Below are 18,813 nucleotides of genomic sequence, written 5' to 3' on the forward strand. Positions count from 1 at the left end.
ATATCAGTCATGGAGTGGGTAAGATCCGGCTCCTCCACTGATGCCACTATTTGTCTTCCTCCCTTTGTGCAGCCCTTGGTTGACACTAAGCTGACCATGAACCAGCAGCAATCCCTTGCAGCAAGGAAGGCTGAAAGCATCCTAGATTGCATTAGGAAGAGCATCACCAGCAAGCCGAAGGAGGCGATCTTTCCCCTCTGCTCAGCATGGGTGAGGCTGCATCTGGAGTGCTGTGTCCAGCAGTAGGCTCCCCGCTACCAGAGAGCCATGGACTTACTGGAGCAAGTCCAGCAAAGGGCCACAAAGGGTCTGAAGAACCTGACATACGGAGAAGATTGGAGAAAGCAACAAGCAGGGGAAGTTTATAAATTAAGACCATATTGTGGCTGACTCTTGGTCTTAAGAGCTGGACAGATTAATGGTAGCCCCCTCCTGAAATTAAAAAAAAGGAGACCTAATGTTACAGGAGAACTGCTTATGCAGTAGCAGTGGTCAACAAAGAGTTTTATTCCAAGAGTCAGACTTACACTTTTAGCAGTGTTAATAAAATAGAAGCTACAGCTGGGAAGGGAAATTGTTTAATACATTTGTAAATTCAACAGAGGAACATATGCACATAGTCAGATATCTACAGGCAGAAAATACTGGCATATGAACTGGAACAGAGCATGTTTTGGGAAGGGAGGAGGAAAAGTTGGAAGCCAACAGACTTAAGTCTGTGGAAGCACTAAACGCTCTCATATGAAGCAAGACATTTTTTTTAGTAATCCTCTGTAGAATATGTGGGACATCCCCCACACCTAGGCAGTTAAAACAGTTAATTCCTAATTATATCATAACTGTTATTAGTAAAGTAGAGGTTTGTTGTGTAATCCCATACCAGGTGTTTTTTCATACTTTGCCTGCGTATCCAAGCCAAACATGATCTAGCATTTGTAAGATGTTGTTGCAGTATTTATTTAATTTTGTTATAAATAAAACATTTGGCAATTCATAATAGATGGGGTGGGGGCTTTTTGTAATTTTAAAAAGTGTATGTTTTGTTGGTTGAGAAGTAATGTAGGTGCACATAACCAGGATGCAGATGACTCCTACATCATTTAAGGATTCTTTTTAAATGTATATATGTACTCTTGATTATACCAGACTATATTAATCATTTATTTTTATACTTTAAATTTTATTAATGATGAACAGAAGCCTTTAAAATCAAGGAGAAGTGCTACAATGTAACATTTGCAGGGATCACCAGCTCTGAGGCAGAGGGGTCACTTGCCTCTCCGAGGGAGGATGAATTCTGGCTGCATGTTTTCAACTGGCCTTGAACAACGGACAGAAAGCCTAGGACTGAGAATGATTTGTTGTTGGCTTAAGCAGCAGTGACGCTTATGGCTGATTATTTCTGCTCCTCATGCTACGCTAGGATAATGGTTGAATAGTTTAAAGTTTTGTAGATAAACTTAATGGTATCAAGAAATGAATTAGTGATGTTATTTGTTTTGCTCAACTATATTGAAAAACCAACATAAACCACAGACACTCAGATTAAACAGAACCATCTCATCCTGAGAAATGACTGCTGGGGATTTTATCTTTCGTGTTTCACCATTCTGCCTATTCTGACTACCAGTATATATATTTAATTCCACGTACATTACCAAATTACAGAATCCACATCAAATAGATTCTAGACTCAACTAATTCCAAATTTTACAGTAATCTTGCAAAACAAGACGGTATGCAAAGTTTTACAACACCATAAAATATCCTTAATTTTGGTCATATGTACCTTCAGCATTCTGTGCTCAATATTTCCATAGGTATTAAGCCAGCCAGATAACTAATCTCTATCTTGCAAATATCTTACCAGTACCAACCATAATAATATTGCTAACTATGAAAGTAAAAACTTGTTTGTTTGGAGTATTATTTAAAGTAAACTTGCCTCAGTCTTGCATGGAAGACCAATGTGTTATGCTTTCAATTCCTCTCAAGTTGCATTAGAAATCTTCAATGCTTTGGTTAGCTACAATATCATTTCAATCTCTTCACCATGTTAACCAATTATTCTTTGCAATCTTGACTTAACCTGTACCTGTTGGATCATACAATCTGTTATTAGGACTCATTATTGATTCTCTTATTAAACTTCTGCCAATAAAAGTGTTTTAAAGAATTGTATATGTGAATATATGTTTTAAACATTGCTGATTTCTATTTTCAGTACTTCATAAAACAGATGGAGGTGGCATGCTTGCTAAATGTTTTAGCTAATCATTTTCTGTAATTAAATGATCTCCGATCATTCAGGAAATGAAGATGTGTAATAAACTTAAGGAAATTGAGCAGTCAATAGCTGCAATACATGACAGTAGTTAACTACTGTATAGGGAGTTTAAAATTCCCATGCACTATCTAATAATATGACTCTCCAGCCTGTCTCTTCTAATATAGAGTTTCTACTTAGTGTTGAGGATGGATAGGTCCATAAAAGCAACTGTATTTTGGGTCTCTCTAATTCATGATAGGTTAAAGCAGATTTAGGATACAACTATAACTGTTGAATTTCTTTTCTGTTACTATCAGACTTTTCCTTGCATACACTATTTATAGGCACATGTTATGAGGGGCTTTACTTTTCTTTTTTTCACCATCCACAAAAGTGGAAGAATCCTGTGTCAATGATTAGAAGGAACATATTTTAGCTGAGCAGTTATTTAGGAATAAAATGTCACATGATTTCTTATGCACGCTAGTCCAGACTTCAGCCAGGGACCTATCCCATTTTTCATGATTTCTACTTTGGGAAATAATAATAGAATTTTGAATAGGCACTTGTGCTCACACATACTTTATGCTATTGACTCCTCAGTGTTTTGTGCAGTTGCTTGACATTAAAACAAAAGATTTGATTCCTATTATATGTATTCGCAGTAGGGCTAATGTTAAGCTTTCCATGGACTGTTTTAACATTGCAGTATTAACCAAGGCTTATGAAAGCCACTTCAGTTTAATTTCTCTAAATTTTAAAATTCCAATATTCTCTAGATACTATTGACTTCACCAATTCCTTCATTCCTTTCTGCTTTAATAATATCTACCTATTAAAAATGATAAAAACAAAACAGAATAAATTGTAATTCTTAATATTGTCAAACATAAATTGCCATTTATGCCACTAATATTCACTATACAAAGCTGAGAGAAATGTGAATCAACTAAAGAAATGTGTTCCTGGTAACAAGCAGAAGAATGGGGATAAGAACTTCATTGCTATCTTTTCCATAGCTAAATTTTGTTCATTATGTAGTCCTTTGTATAAGCAAATAATTAATTTAATGATTATACATGCCTAAAAGACACAGTTACACTGCCTCAGGAAAACTGAACTGTATTCAGATTTCATGAAATAATACAGAAACCTTCCTAGAGCTCAGAGGATGCCCTATACCTTCCTGAATATCATTGAGTTCTGCCATCTTACATGCTGACAGGAGAGTCATAACACAAACCCTAGAGCCAGCTGTAAACTTGCCAGAGGAATATCTTCCACTGGAAAGTGTCATTTCAGTAAATAACTCTAGTTCCTAAGATTTAGGCAGCATGTATCAAGACCTCACAAAATAATAACAATATTGTTTGTTATAGGACATTTCTTGTGGAAATGTAAGAAATGTCAGTGTTTCAGAATCTATTTTGATCTAATTAAACACTGAAATGCATTTTGAAACACTGATATTTCTTACAAATCTACATTTCAAGTACCTTTATCAGGTAGGATAACCAAGAGTTACTTCCACTCAATACTCACTATCCCCCACCAAACTCAAAGTATATTCAGGGATTACACTCTGTGTGTGTATCACTTCTGAAAAAAGGCCACTGCTCTGTGTTCAGCTAATGCATGGGTGTTTGATCTGGCCTGACAAGCAACAATCTACTTTCACTAGTTACAAATTTTTGTTACAAAAGTATTTTGGACAAAATTTTCATACCATTTTTCTTTAGCCATTCAGTGAAACTGCTAACATAGATGTACAGGCCATGGCCTCTTTGGCTTCTCCAGCTAGACCTGAAAGAATCTGGGAGTAATTTGGGTTCATTGTGGATATCCTGTTAGGGGATTAGAAATGTATAAACTCCCTAGTTGCCTTGCTACTTTTATGTGCTCTTTATAAAAGGTTTCCAAACTAGAAGAATAATATATTTGTTATTTCTGGCACTGTTATACACAATAGTAATTAACATTAGCTATTTAACTCTTGCAAAGCATGCAAACCACAATATGTTTATGATGTACAGCACTTCAAACATATGCTTACGTTCACACAATGCCACCTAATCACCTGCATGAGACCACTGGCACAGAATGCCAGAATTATGCAGCCACTCTTCCAAACAGCTCCTAAGTTGTTTAAAGTTGCCTACTCCTCTAGCAAAATATTGTGATTTGAAAACTCTTCAAGTATTACACATCATTTTAAAGAAAAGGAGGTGAATTCTGCATGTACAACCTGTGTCTAGAACAGGTTGTAAATACAAAATAACGTTATTTTTAAAAGGATACCAAAAGTAATCAAAAATCAGTGCCCAGTGGGTATACTCACATTGCAATTTTATTTCTATACATAAAGCTGCAATTAATTTCAAACTAGTTTTTATGCAGTTTTTGCTTTCTTTAAATGTGGAGTGAGTTCTCCCCATAAACTAATGAACTGAAGTGAAGCCAAATAGAGACCAGCTGGCTGAATTGCTAAGTAATTTTATCCACATGATTGACTTTATGTTCCTTTTACTACAGTAACTAGTCTTTATTCTCACAATCAGCATCAACCATAATTCCAAGAGTGAAAAATGATTAAAAATCTAGAGAATAGAGAGGAGAGGTTTGTTTGATGTGGTACAGTGCATTCTTGCACACACTTCTTCTGTATAATAGGTGCTGAATTACAGGTCTTTATAGCCTCCAAAGTAGCACAGTGAATGGCTGCCTCAAAGACATAATAAGCAACCAATGCCTAAATAATCATTACAGATACTCCATTAACAGCATCTAACTGTGTGGCTTTTAACCATACAAATTGTTTTTTGACAGCTTGTAACCTTTCCAAACAGTTTCCTTTGGGCATTACACCACACTCAGATCTAATTTTAACTTTTGCTTTGTCTATAATTTATTGCTTTCTTTGGAGACACATAATGTATTTCGGTGGAATGGATAAATTCAAATAAAAGATTAAAAAAAAAATCAATTGCTGTTTTAATCTATGAAATCCATGCTCACTGGGAGATAACTAAAATCTGATGAAACATAACTGGGGAGGCTATGGGGAACTAAATGGTCTTGAATTCCTGAGGGTATCTGTTTTACAACAAGCAATATTTTTTTCCTCAAATAATTTAAAATAGGCCATAGCCAACTGAAAAAAATAAAAAATAAAAGTGAAAATATATATAAATAAAATATAAATCCTTTAAGGCTTTTCCTAAGAGCCACAGACTTTGCATAACATAATAAATAACATGTTATAAAAGAGTTTAATGATGTATTGCAATGGGATAAAGAGCTAAGAAAGATGTACAGTAGTATCTTTTTTTTTTTTTTCCAAAGAGAGCCTGCAATTACAAATCAGTAAAGATACACGACTTACACAGAGCTACAGGGCAGCCATGTTTATCAGAAATATTACTGTATGTGTGAAATTAATGCAGGGAATGATGTAACAGTATTAGGTTATCTGTATTGGCTGTCACTGCCATTATCTCACTTCTGGGGAGGCTGTTTCCAGGAATAACATCCAGTAAATCAACACGGTGTAGTAATAAGCATACTGTAATTGCAGCAGACAAGATTACTCATTTCCTTCAAGACATTCAAATGTTTTTCAGCAGATTCAAGCACTTTTTTCCAAAGTTTTCAAGCCTATACAACAGGTGAATGTGCGTGTCCAATAAATGGAAAAGTGATTAGAAACAATGGAAGTGTTCACTGCTCACAAGGGCTCCTGTTCCTCACAGCTGTTGTTTAGTGGCAAGTAACACCAAAATTAACCATCAAAGGTGAAGGGAGTACAAACCAGACAGGCACAAAAATTTTCTACTTAGAATCATCTGAACAGGTTCCTTCCTATCTCCTGAATCTTAAAAAGGGTCACTAAATTTAGTACAGTTTCCATAAATGACAGGGAAGGCAGAGCAAATCTTTAAATAAAACGTGGAAATATCCCTCTCAGTGTGAATCTAATTCATCATGCTAAAGTCAGTGAAGGTACATCAGCATAAAATTAGAATAAGGCAGTTATGAATCAAGCAGATTCATGCCTACCTTGTGTCTTACAACTGAGCTATACCATGTCTTGTATATCTCAGGAAAAGCTAAAAAAAAATAATGGCATATTTCTTGTTTACAGATAAGATAATCAATAAACTGATTTTCAGAATAAAGGTTGGTAGGAAAAAGAGGTATCAATAAAACAAATTATTAGAAAGGCATAAAGAAAGCATGAGGTGTAAAGACCAAGTAAAATGAAAAGTACAAGAAAATCTCCTGTTATTTCATGAGCAGCATTCAGTGATTTGATTTTTATAAATGATACAGTGTTTATTATTATTATCGAGAGGATTACTTATAAATTAAGGCATTGAGCATGGAGAAATCATATCCGAACTATTCTGACACTTTTTAAAGACCTCAACCTTTATTTCTGTTTAATCAATAGATGTTTAATATCACAACATGCTCAGTACACAGCTACTTCATTTATAGTGGGCCAATCAGTAAACTGCGTTCTCTATAATTTGATCAGACATTCAGTGTCAACCTGATAAAAAAATATAAAAACATCCCTTTTTCAGTCATCTTAAACACTGACAAAAAAATCAGTAAAGTCTGGCCTATTTCATTACATATGACAATTCTAATGACTGTGGACCAGTTCTAAGTGAATTCTGCACAAATTTGCAGTGCTATAATATACATAACTCATCATTACCACCAACAGTACTTAAGGACATTGCTCAGTTCTCAAAATAACAGTTATTCTCTCTAAAATATCTCTTTCTCAACCCTTCAACTTCAGCATAACTGTTAGAACACTCCGCTTGACCAGAGTCCAGTTATCTCCAAACCTTTCCTAATAAGTTTTTGTTTAATTTTTTAAAATTTTCACTGTGTCGGGCACTTTCAATTTATGCCAATGGTTACCCACCCTTACTATAAGGAAAGTTTTCTTACTTTTACTTAAATCCAATTTTAGCCAGTATGACACAGCATGCAAAAGACAGAAGAAACAAGTAGGGCCCTCCATTTTATGAATACAACTCCACAGTTCCATCCCAGGTAAAACTGAATTTCAGGTAAGACAAAGTAAATTGCAAGATGATCAGAGGTGAAGAATAAAAACCAATTTATGTCTTGATAAAACAGCCAGCTCCTAAACATTACAAAGAGAAGTTACTGTTAGCAACGCAGTACAACTGCTTAGCTCATTTTAGCTCTGATCAAAACTCAGTCTGGATGCCAATGCAGTGATGAATGGCATCATTTCTTCATTGCTTCTGTGCTATATATGATTCGCTGTTGGCACACTATGTACTAATTAAAATTACTGTAATGTACTCAGAAACTAAATTACGTTAAAAAATAATTAAGAGACCAACTTTATACATTTTATCATACGTTTGTGTACATGCACATATAAATATTTTAGCCTGGCTTCTCAAATGATGGAAAACACCAGTCTTCCATTTAAATTAACCAGTTATGAAAGCCTACATCAGCAAAATGTCTGGCCCCATTTTACCTACAAATATTTACATATTTGTACACATTTATTTCATTTTCTCATCACCACAATTTCAAGAGATTTATTGATGAGAGCAAAAAGTTAACTATGTCAACATATTCAGACTTCAGAACTTAAGAGTCAAATACCTACACATACTATTTGGATCTAAATAATATTTCAAAATTGCACATTTCAGGAAGAATGGCATGTACTTGGCAACTGAAAACCAAACTTTTCCATAAGATGCTTACCTCTACTACATCTAAAGCACACTTCTTGTTGTGAGGGAAAGGTGAAACTATGCACAACACAGGAAATTTGTGTTGAGCTACTATGAATATAATTTTCATTAAACTTCCAGGCCCAGTTTTCAATCAGCAGCCTTCTACACTACTCTTGCTGTCTTTCCACTTTAATCTTCACCTGATATTCAAAGAGATGATGGCATGGGTTCCAGTCTAAAATTACACTCCAGTGAGCAACTTAGACATACTGGGTTCTACCACAGAAAACTCTGCCAAAAAAAATCAGATAAAATTTAAAGACTTAGTACAACAATATGGATTTGTCCATCTGCTTGAAGATAGATAGTTTCTATCTTCTACCTTCTTCTATCTATTTTTTTAGGGTCCCTAAAGTATTGAACTATACTGAAGGACTATGTTTTTAAGAAGCCCATGGTGTGCTAACAGTTTGTGATGTCTCATCCTCTCCTATTAAGTGTTCAGAAATCCTAAGCAAGATCTGCCATGTCTATCAAGCACTTCATGAAGAGCTAATTTATATAGAAAACACAAAGGTTTGATGAGATATTGAGGAAAAAAAAATCACGTAACCTTCTATGGCACTCTACATTGTAATCTGTTGTTTCTAGACCTTCACTGTTGGGACAAGGCCAGTAGAAGAGTTGGTATTTTAGCAATATCCTTAAAGACTGAAGAATAAAGTGTAATCTTTACCTAAATCCCATAAAGCTCACAAAACTTGAGGAATCCTACAGCTAGGATCCCCAGAAATAAGCCAGTGAGGAACCAGCATGTGGCCAGATAACCCACTATAAAAGAGTTCTGGCCTTTGCCAGTTTTCTTTAATCATTGAGATTAAAATGAATCCCTGAATAGAGAGCAAGTGCTAAGGCTGACTACAGAAGGAGCTGTTCATGACTCTAATTGGCCTTCTGGAATGCAATAAAGTTTATTCTTATGAGCAAAGACTTTCACTGCTTGATTGTAGCTCTATCTCCAGTTGCATTATTCAATACTAGATTTTAAAGGCTGCCCTAAAAAACACGGTAAGAACAGTTAAATATATATATATATATACACACACATATATATATTCTTCTGTATTCCATCTCAACTAATGCAAGAATCCTGCTATCTACCATTGCCATTCTTGTTTCCATTAACTTTTCAAATTGGATGCTTTTGTTCAGTATATATGAATAAACAAATCTATAATTAATATTGAATCAATCTGATCCAATCAAAGGTTATTGGAGATTTGTGAAAATACCTATTAAATGCCAGAGGTAATAACAACATTATATTGTTCAAAAACATATTTCAGGGCCCTCCTAGATCTGTGTAATTTCTTTCTGTCAACTTCTTTTCTGATTTAATATCCTTTCCAATGGATTTTGGTAGGCTTGAGTTGAAATGATTATAACAAACAGACACAGACTGATTCCACTACTTCTCTTCTGGCATTTTTTCTGTTAGTCTTCCAGAGGAAAACAAAAAATGGAATTAAACATAGGACAAAAATAGTCACATGCAGATTACCTTGACTTTTCTCTACACATACTTTTTATTAAAAAAAAATAAAAAAATAGATGACTCTTAGGTCACCTAGAGGATAGTAAATTAAACATTGAATAAACAAAGTCTTTCACAATAAAGAAAATGATGGAACACAGATTTTCTCAGCATAACAAGGTACGGGATCTGGCTTCAGTACTTCACCACAATAGTCTAAATTAAGAACAGCAGAGAACAAGTTAGAATCATACATGGTTAGGAAAAAAGGTTCTGTTTATAAACTATAAAAAGAGGTATGCTATCAGTTGGAAAGTTACAGTACTCTGAGATCAGTTTAAACAAAGTTTCCTTCATAAAGACTTCCCTTTCTCTGTATGTCAGCAACATATCTGTCTTTTAAAATCAGTTCATCTACACTTTAATCTACAGGATTTTTTTTCCTGCACACACAATAGTAAGTAGAACAAAATATCAGGAGTCTTTACAACTGAAATAGTCCAAGAACAAGCGTAACTGCAGTTATGCTTGACTAGAGAAGAAGATGTGCATTTTAAACTGATCTAAATCTTAACTGCAGTTTAGTCCTCAGTTCCTCTGAAAACAGAACAAAACAAATCACTTAGCAAGTAAAAGAAAAACACACACACACACACAAAGGACCAGTACAGTATTCAGGGTTTGATCCAACTCCCAACTCTGTCAGAGAATAGCCATGCATTTCAGCTTTCAGCCTGAACCCTTGGAAAGAATAACAAAGTAGTGATTTTTATTTATAATACTATGTTCCTATAGAATATAATTATATTTATATATCTATGTTCCAATAGACATCCCACATTTGAATCTGGCTAGCAAAATGTGTTCTCCCCTGCATTATTCTGTTCATAACTTCTCTGGGACAAAACCATTGGTTCTCACAATTTTTCCTACTAAATTATAACAAACAAAATATTAATCCTGGGGTTTATTAGGATGTAACTGGCCTCACATCACCACTGACAAGTATAAATAAATAAAATAAAGAGTCAAGAAAAAACTGCAGCTGCAGGTATACATAATAGTCTAAGGCTGTAGGTACAACAATATGTAGATTTCAAAACATTTATTTTCATTTGACTTAAACATTTCTATCTGATTTCTAAAAACAGTTTTAAGGGGAATGGGCAACTTATGACAGCCCAATTCCATTGCATATTTTATTATTTTCCAAAATAATAAAAGATAGTTTTTCCAGAACAGGGAAAAGAGAGCTGAGAACTCCCTACCTGAGAATTACAGCCCACAATTGAATATCACTATAGATAAACATCTTCCAGTTTTATGTCATATAATAGTAACCTAATTTGCTATTATATAGAAGTAATTCTCTGAGGACCCTAGGACCTTTGGGAATGCATGAAACCTCGTCAAATTCTTTATTTACTTGTTTTTAAACTCACAGTTTATACAACTGCTTATAGACTTTACGACCCTTTAAATATCCCCTATCAGTGGCACGGTTTCAGACCTCCAACAAGTCTTAACAAAAGCTCTGCACTTAGCAGTAAAAGTCATTTACATATTAACCAGCAACCATCAGTAATTGCCTGTACAAAATCATTGAGCCTGCTCAGATTAAGGAAGGTTCTTTTGAGTATTCAGTTTAAATCCAAAATAAAGATCCAGAATACAATGAATTACAATTTTTCTTAAAAAGGATCTCCACATATTCTAAAGATATTGCACTAAAAACTTAAAGCAACATTCTCTGTAAATATATACTCATATGGTAATAAAAGGAGTAATATTGAAAGCCTGACAAAACAGAAAAGTAAAGGTAAGACCTACATAAGAATCAAACACCTGGACACATAAGAAAAGAAAACACCTGGCTTTTGTATACTAAAATAAAAACCAAATGGGATTTTTTTTTTCTAAAGCATTCATTGCAAAAGATAATTACATTAAAAAAAAAAAATTCCTCTTGGATCCCCTTTCAGCTAAGTTTAATTGCCCAAATCAGTTCAAATAATAATTTATGATAGCAAGTATATAACAAAGCCCAAAGAAATAGCAGCTCTGGCTTATATGCTTCTCAAATACTTCCAAACATAAAGCTCTCACACAGGTGAGAGGGTATGTTGAAATCCATGTTGGTCCCAGTGATCCAATCGTAGAATTGCACACAAAATGGAAATCGGTGAGGGCAGCTGGTGACATGCAAGCCAAGGATGTCAGAAGCATCACCTCTACTAGGCTATTAAGTTCTGGTAACTGAATTAATTCCTTGTGTACTGTGCCATTCCGATGCAGCATCTTTTCAATTACTTTTACTTAAGGACACAGATGTACTTTTGGAAAGGACAGTCAGCATACCTGATGGCACCAAATAGGAGCACTATCTGTTGACTGGCTGAGGATCCTAAATTACAGTTGTCACTGACTAGCAGCATTGGTCTGCTCTGAGACCCAGCAGACACCACCCAGCCATAAAAATAAGCCATGGTCTCAAGGATCTCAGTGCTGCTGAGATCCTCTAGCCTATGCCACACAGGAGCAGATGCTGCCAGATCCTACTAAATCTAACAGAAGCAGGAGCCCAGCTGGCACTGAGCTGAGAACCAGACTTGACTTCTTGCAGCTTCAAGCACAGCACTGAGTTGCTGTAGTTTAAGGTGAAGATCTCTATCAGAGGTCTTTGTGTTTTCACTGTATTGACAAATACACATATACTATTTGTTGCTCTTTGAGCTAAGCATCTTTACATCCTAACAACTACAGTTCTAGAAACATTATAGGAAAAATGCAAAATTACTTAATGGAGAAAGTTGTCTCCACAGTACCTGTATTGTTTTGTTAAAATGAACAGTTTAAGATCCATTTGGTTTTGCTGCAAATAAGAATGGTTATCTAGCAAAGTGGCTACACAGAACTACAAAATCTGACATCTCAGGGTACAAAAGAAAAAGATTATAACTAAACTAGCTGATGTTGATATCCAACCTACAGACTTATATTCAAAAAGTACACAAAGATACTAGAAGACTAAGAAAATAAATACCAATTCCCTTATTTTATCTCTTCAAGGTCTTCTGCTGTACCACCTGAAAATACAACCTGCCTGTCTGCAATTATATATTAAATGCTACTTGAATGCAGCAAGCATCACATTCCCATAATGATTGATGACAGATGTCCAGCCAGGTTCTTGTTACCAGGGTCTGGAGCAGGGTGGGATCATCAGAGCAGCTGCCAAAGGCCATAGGCAAAACTGCACAGAAGAACAATGCAAATTCACAATTAGGGAATCTCTGGGGTGTGGGAGGAGAAGGATTTGGGCCTCTGCAGATTATTGCAAACCTGTTTTTGTTTAGGAGAGAAAAAAGCTTCACGCACTTTCAAGTTCCTGACCAATTTTTTGTCCCATAACTATTCTTTAGAACCCCTAGGCCACTATATCAGCTGCCATATGTCTCTCGCATTAGACAGCCTGGACCTTTTCCATCAGCTGCAAGAAACTTTCAACACATCTGGTCTAGGCTTTTCTCATCAGCTGCTACGAGCCTCTGTGCATAATGACAATCAATTCCTTCCGTTGGCTGCTACACTCTTTGTGGACCCTCATGAATCTCCCTTAGCAACTACAACAGCCTTTCACAATATGTAATTAAATTAACGTTTCTAGCCAGCATAAACCCTGTCATAAAACAGTAGGCTCAGTTAGTCCCTTCCCAGTTTTTCTCACTCCCTGCACTTGTCCTTCCCTTGTGTAATGCTGTAAGAGAAGCTGATCTGGCTGAAAAGTACCCTGGAAAAAAAAATAGTAGATTTCAGCTAAATCAGTTCTTAGATTGTTTGATTTTATATGGTCACGCTGAAGGAAAAACAGCACAGTCCTGAAATGGGTGGCTAATATTAGGGCCAGGCTGCTTTTTTCCTTTGGCAAATAAGTAAGTAAGTAAATAAATAAATAAATAAATAAAGTACAGTTTGTTCCAGCTCAAAATTTTAGCTGGAAATCATAGCCTCTGGCTGGGATTCCACAGAAGTATGCACCAACCTGAATTGTCACCCTTGGAGTCCCTCTCCCTTGCTCTGTTTCAGGAAACAAACTAGACATAAACTGCCCCTCTAAAGGAACAGGAGAGGGGAGGGGAGAAGATGGTTGCTGATTTAAATTTTATTTATTTATTTATTTTTTGCCTGAGCTAGCTTGTCACAAGATCAGATGAGCATCAGAGTCAACACACTCTTGAGGGAAGGTGTATATCGCAATCCCAGGGTCACAGCAGGCAGGAGCACAAACACATAGGCACAGCTTGGCTTCTGCTGCAATGGACCTGCTGCTCTTACCCCTTTCCTAGCAATGTTATACTTTCACTTCACTAAAGACCTGATCTGCTTTTGATTCTGTCAGCTCCAAGACTTGTACAGAGACCTCAGGGGCATCACCATGAGGCCCTCGGAGAGTTCTGGAATACAGTGATGAAACTTGGGTTTACTAATACAAACTGAAAATCATTCTGAGAGAAATATAATCAAGGTCCATTTTACAAACGAAAAAAGTATTTTCATACCTGAGTAAAACAATGCACACAGAACTACATTAAATGCGTATGTAGAGCACAGTTCATAAATGGAAGGTAGTTTTCTCTGTCAACACACACAAATTATGTAGGGTGGTCTTTGATGCTATAACTACAGTAATATGTTATCAGAAGAGATATAATAAAGATTGAGAAAAAAATGGCAGTGGCTAAAAATCAGAATCCCCTCTATTAGAAGAGAAAAATAGCTGAAAGTTAAGTAAACTTCAAATATTCAAATCATACTTTTAAACATATTCTTAAGAACAAACCATTTAAGATCTAAGACATCTGTCAAGTCACACTGCTTTTTTGTACCTGAACTATAAAAGAAACCCAATTCCGTTAACAATTAATTGTGAGTTTTTTAACTACCACTTACCTTTGGCTAATGTACAGTAAAAAGAAAATATCTACCCTGGGCACTTTTCTAATGACAGTGAGGGAATAATTATTCTGCTTCTACTGTCATGGTTCAAATTCCAGAGCTCAGGTAAGGACTAAAATGAATTTAGGCTACCTTGCAGTTAAATTGAAAATAATATAACTAGTAATTAAATTTAAAAAAACACTACAGAATTACATATAGAATGTGATTCCTTTTGTTTAAGATTTTAGAACCATGTGGAAAAAAGTTGGCATTTATGACATCTGCAAAAGAGCCCCAACCCCAAAATTAATCTGTTTTCATATAGCATGTTTGTTTACATAAAACTTCGCTCTCTTTTCACCACAAAAATTTTGGACATACTCAAAATCTGAATGTTTTAATGCAAAAGCAATATACTCTTTATAATAAGAGATTACATTATAAAAAAAGGGCAGATGACTAAAAGACTTCTGTTGTTTAAATATTTCTACCTACATAGGGTGTTGCACATTAATTGACCTTACCTAATAAAGAGCAGTTTGGGACCCTAACCAGGAAAGACTACCATCAAATAGGAAAAGAAAAACAACAACAACAACAACAATCTATGAAAAACAGATGCTGATTTTACAATATCAATCTCAAATATGTCTGAAAACATACAGGGAAGGTAGATAAAAATCTTGAGAAATCAAATTTAAATTTAAGGTACTGCTGTATTCCAAAGAATCAAAGACAACGATAGAAAATTATCATCAGGGTCTTGGGTTCTGCTTGGTTGGAGAAGATCAACTTTACCTTACATTCCTTTCACTTGTTAAAGTTTCCTATGTTAAAATCAAAACAAAACAGAAACCATTGACATTAAGATAATTACCAGAATTGACTGAATACAGGAGAAAGGATAGGGAACTATGAGAAACTAAGTTCGGTAAGGTCAGTGTAGGTTTGAATGCACATACACATGAGCCAGAAGACCTGGTAAGAGTAAACACTCATTCAACAGAGTATAAAGGTCTAATACAGTAAAAGATGCTCAGAAATCAAGTTAAAAGTTAGCATTATCCCAAATTCTTAATAGCCAAATCATATCTGCTAAACAAACCTGAAGAAATATTTGGCCAATTTTACTTTAACATCTGTGTTCCTTAGCAGAAGTGCAAATGATCCACTGTTCGAAACAAAATATAGAAACTTGTAGAAAGAAGAAAGAGCTCTAAAGCAGTAAGATGTTCAAAGCTTGTAGATTTGTATGAATCTATAGTGATGGCCCATGAAACAATAGCAATAGTCACCAAATATAAAACATGTAATTGGAGCATTGTTTTAACAAACTATTCCAGAAAGTTTAACAAAAATAAAAATAAAAAATAAAAATAAAAATAAATAAATACCATGCATGTTTTAATCTGCCTGCCAGTATTCTGCTTTAGTAAGTAGAACAACTTCCACAGTAGGATTAATTTCCTGTTAAGAATACTACAGGATGATACTAATATCAGAAATAATTGCTTACTACTGTTTGCCTATTAAACCTGAAGATTGGTCTGCTTTACTTGCCTCTCTATATTATGACTTTTCTGCATTCAAATTCACTTGCAATGTAACCTAATACTAAAAGAACTTTCACATGCTGATGTCTGTGTTACCAAGTTAAAAGAAACTGCACATCATTTCATAATCAAGCATAGAGTGTGGTCCTGCATTTTATTTTGGAATAGCATTGATCATGTTACTTCACTTTAAGGAAATTCACCAGTTGGGAGAAATCAAATCTTTGAAGTCGTCACAGGATTTAAGGTTGAGAAATGGCAAAAGATTTCTATATTATAGTATTTCTTTAAGTCAACAATTTTAGGAGAGAAAAATTTCCACATTATTTTATCACTAGCTTTTTTACCACTTGTGCAAATTATTTCAATTTATAAACCCCAAGATATGATATTGATTTGTTGATTTAGTGTGTCTGAACTCAGTAAAAGAACAGATTGAAACTTATTTTAAAAAGACATTAAAAAAAAAAACAACATATAATTTAAAATAATCACAGCTGTAAAATATAACAATTAAAATAAACATATAATATTATACTCAACTGAGAAATAAGACAACATAACAGCAATTTTATCATTTACTAAATAGTTATAATTAATCCGTTAACTCCTTTATTAACAGGTCACTGATGAAAATACTCAATCTCATAAAATATGTTTAATTATTTAAATGCACCCAAAATGTTTATAACTTCTCAGCGTTTCTTGGGCATGGCAATGTATTACATTCACCCAGCTCAGCTCATAAGTTGACAGACAAGTCCCATCAGACTTCATGTTTGCTAGGAAAATCTGCTTTCATCTGTCAAATCTGAATACTACACAATGGCAACATTGTTTTGTTCCATTGTTTAATAACTTAAATATCTCAATTGACGATTTGTAATATCACAAATTCTATTTTGTCAGATAAAAATAATTTCAAACAAAATTAGTCTTCAGATATTAGTTTCTCACTAAAATTCTGTTTATTGCTTTTTTAAACAGAAGGTTACAAACATTACTCATCTCTTCCATGAGAGTTACTAGAGAAAAATGCAGTTGCTGTCACATAGAAGTTTATATTTGATAATGTTCTATTTCATTTCAAAATCCAGATTTAATTTCTGGTAGAATAGTATATTTTTCTCATAAACACAAGTTATATCAAAACATCTAATTATGTACATACTGATTATAAATGTATCCAATAAGTAGTCTTGCATGTATTATTCAAAAGATGCAATATGTTTACCTTCACTGCACAAAGGTCAAACAGAGAAAGTAAAGCATCTTTTTTTTGTCAGTTTATTTTAATAAGCTCATTAGTATTTTGTTTGAGTGCAGAGAAAAAATGTAGATTTTCCCTGAAGCTGTTTGGCATGTTACTATCCTGCTTTAACCCATTTTTCTTAACTTTGATTCCTTCCTTAATTCATAGAGAAAGACCTGTGACTTGCTATGCTACTGATTTTCTAGCATACTTGAGCAAACTGAATTTGCTTTAGCTTTCATTCCTTTTTTACCATATCTGACATGCATCTGGATTACCAAGCCAGTAACACCTATGTTCTGCAGAACAATCATTAAACTGACCCAAAAGACAGATTTTTGCAAACACACAAGCCTGTGGTTTCAAAAAAATGTGACTGAGACCAAACAGGACACAAAATTTCAGCAAAGAGCAATTAATAAGAGCAGTAAAAGAATGTTCAAGAAGTCCCTTAATAATACCTGCAGAGAACTCCAAACTCAGCAAAATCTTTGCTACCTTTAGTTAAACTGCATCAATTATTCATTTTTAGTTTGGCTGAGAGAAAATGTTTTGAATTGAACAGATATATTTGTTCTTGTTTCTTTACAAAGTCACAAAACAACTCTCTGCTATTTCTCTATATCTCTACCATTCAGAGCAAATAAAATATTTCATAGATGTGGGAAAGAGATATTATAACCTCTTAAAAAGTTATTCATTGGGCACAGTATTTATCCCAGATGTTGGAGATTTGATTCTAAATCTCTCCTCCGTGTGGGAGGTAGGAGGTAGGGATGTGATCCACATCACCTCACACCCCTGAGATTGTCCCAAACCTCTGTATGGTTGTAGGGAATTCTGGGTACGCAATGTGCTCACTTAATTTATACTGACTCTGTCCTCTGTAAAAGGCAAATGGAATCTTGCTTGCTAAGGGAGTACATAGGCACCAGGTCTCTTATTTGCTGTTTGCCTGCACTTATTTCTTAGTATCTTGATCATCAATGATTACATGAAGTGACAGTTTTACATGATATATTGCATATGCAAATACAAGCTTTTAAGAAGTTTACGCATAAATCCTTCCAAATCTACCCAGTTTGTCATAAAAAAAAACAACTAATAATCTAAAAACTAGCATAAAACTAGCATGAAAATCTAGGTATCATAAAAGCCTGGTTTAATCATTCTGTATCTTTGTTCTAGCTCTTGTATAATATCACACCATTTATTTTAGAAGTGTTTAATGAGTTATCTTCAGAGTTTTACTTCAAACTTTTTAGTATAGCTAATACACTATGTCAAGTGGACAGCAGCAGATATTCTATACCTGTTTTATGTCCTAGATTGTAAAGCTAAATAAAAACGTCCTTTTTTTCAGAAGAGATTTTTACCTGTAAACTATTTCATACTCATAAGTGTGGACTGAGGAAAACAGTGAGTTGATTTCATTTGATTTCACATATTTCAGTGTTCAACCTCCATGCTGATCCCCATCCCTTGCTGTTTATGGCTCCTGCTTGGCAGTAGCAGGCTGAAGCTGA

This window comes from Anser anser (assembly GCF_964211835.1).
Source record: "Anser anser genome assembly, chromosome: 5".
NCBI lineage: Eukaryota > Metazoa > Chordata > Aves > Anseriformes > Anatidae > Anser > Anser anser.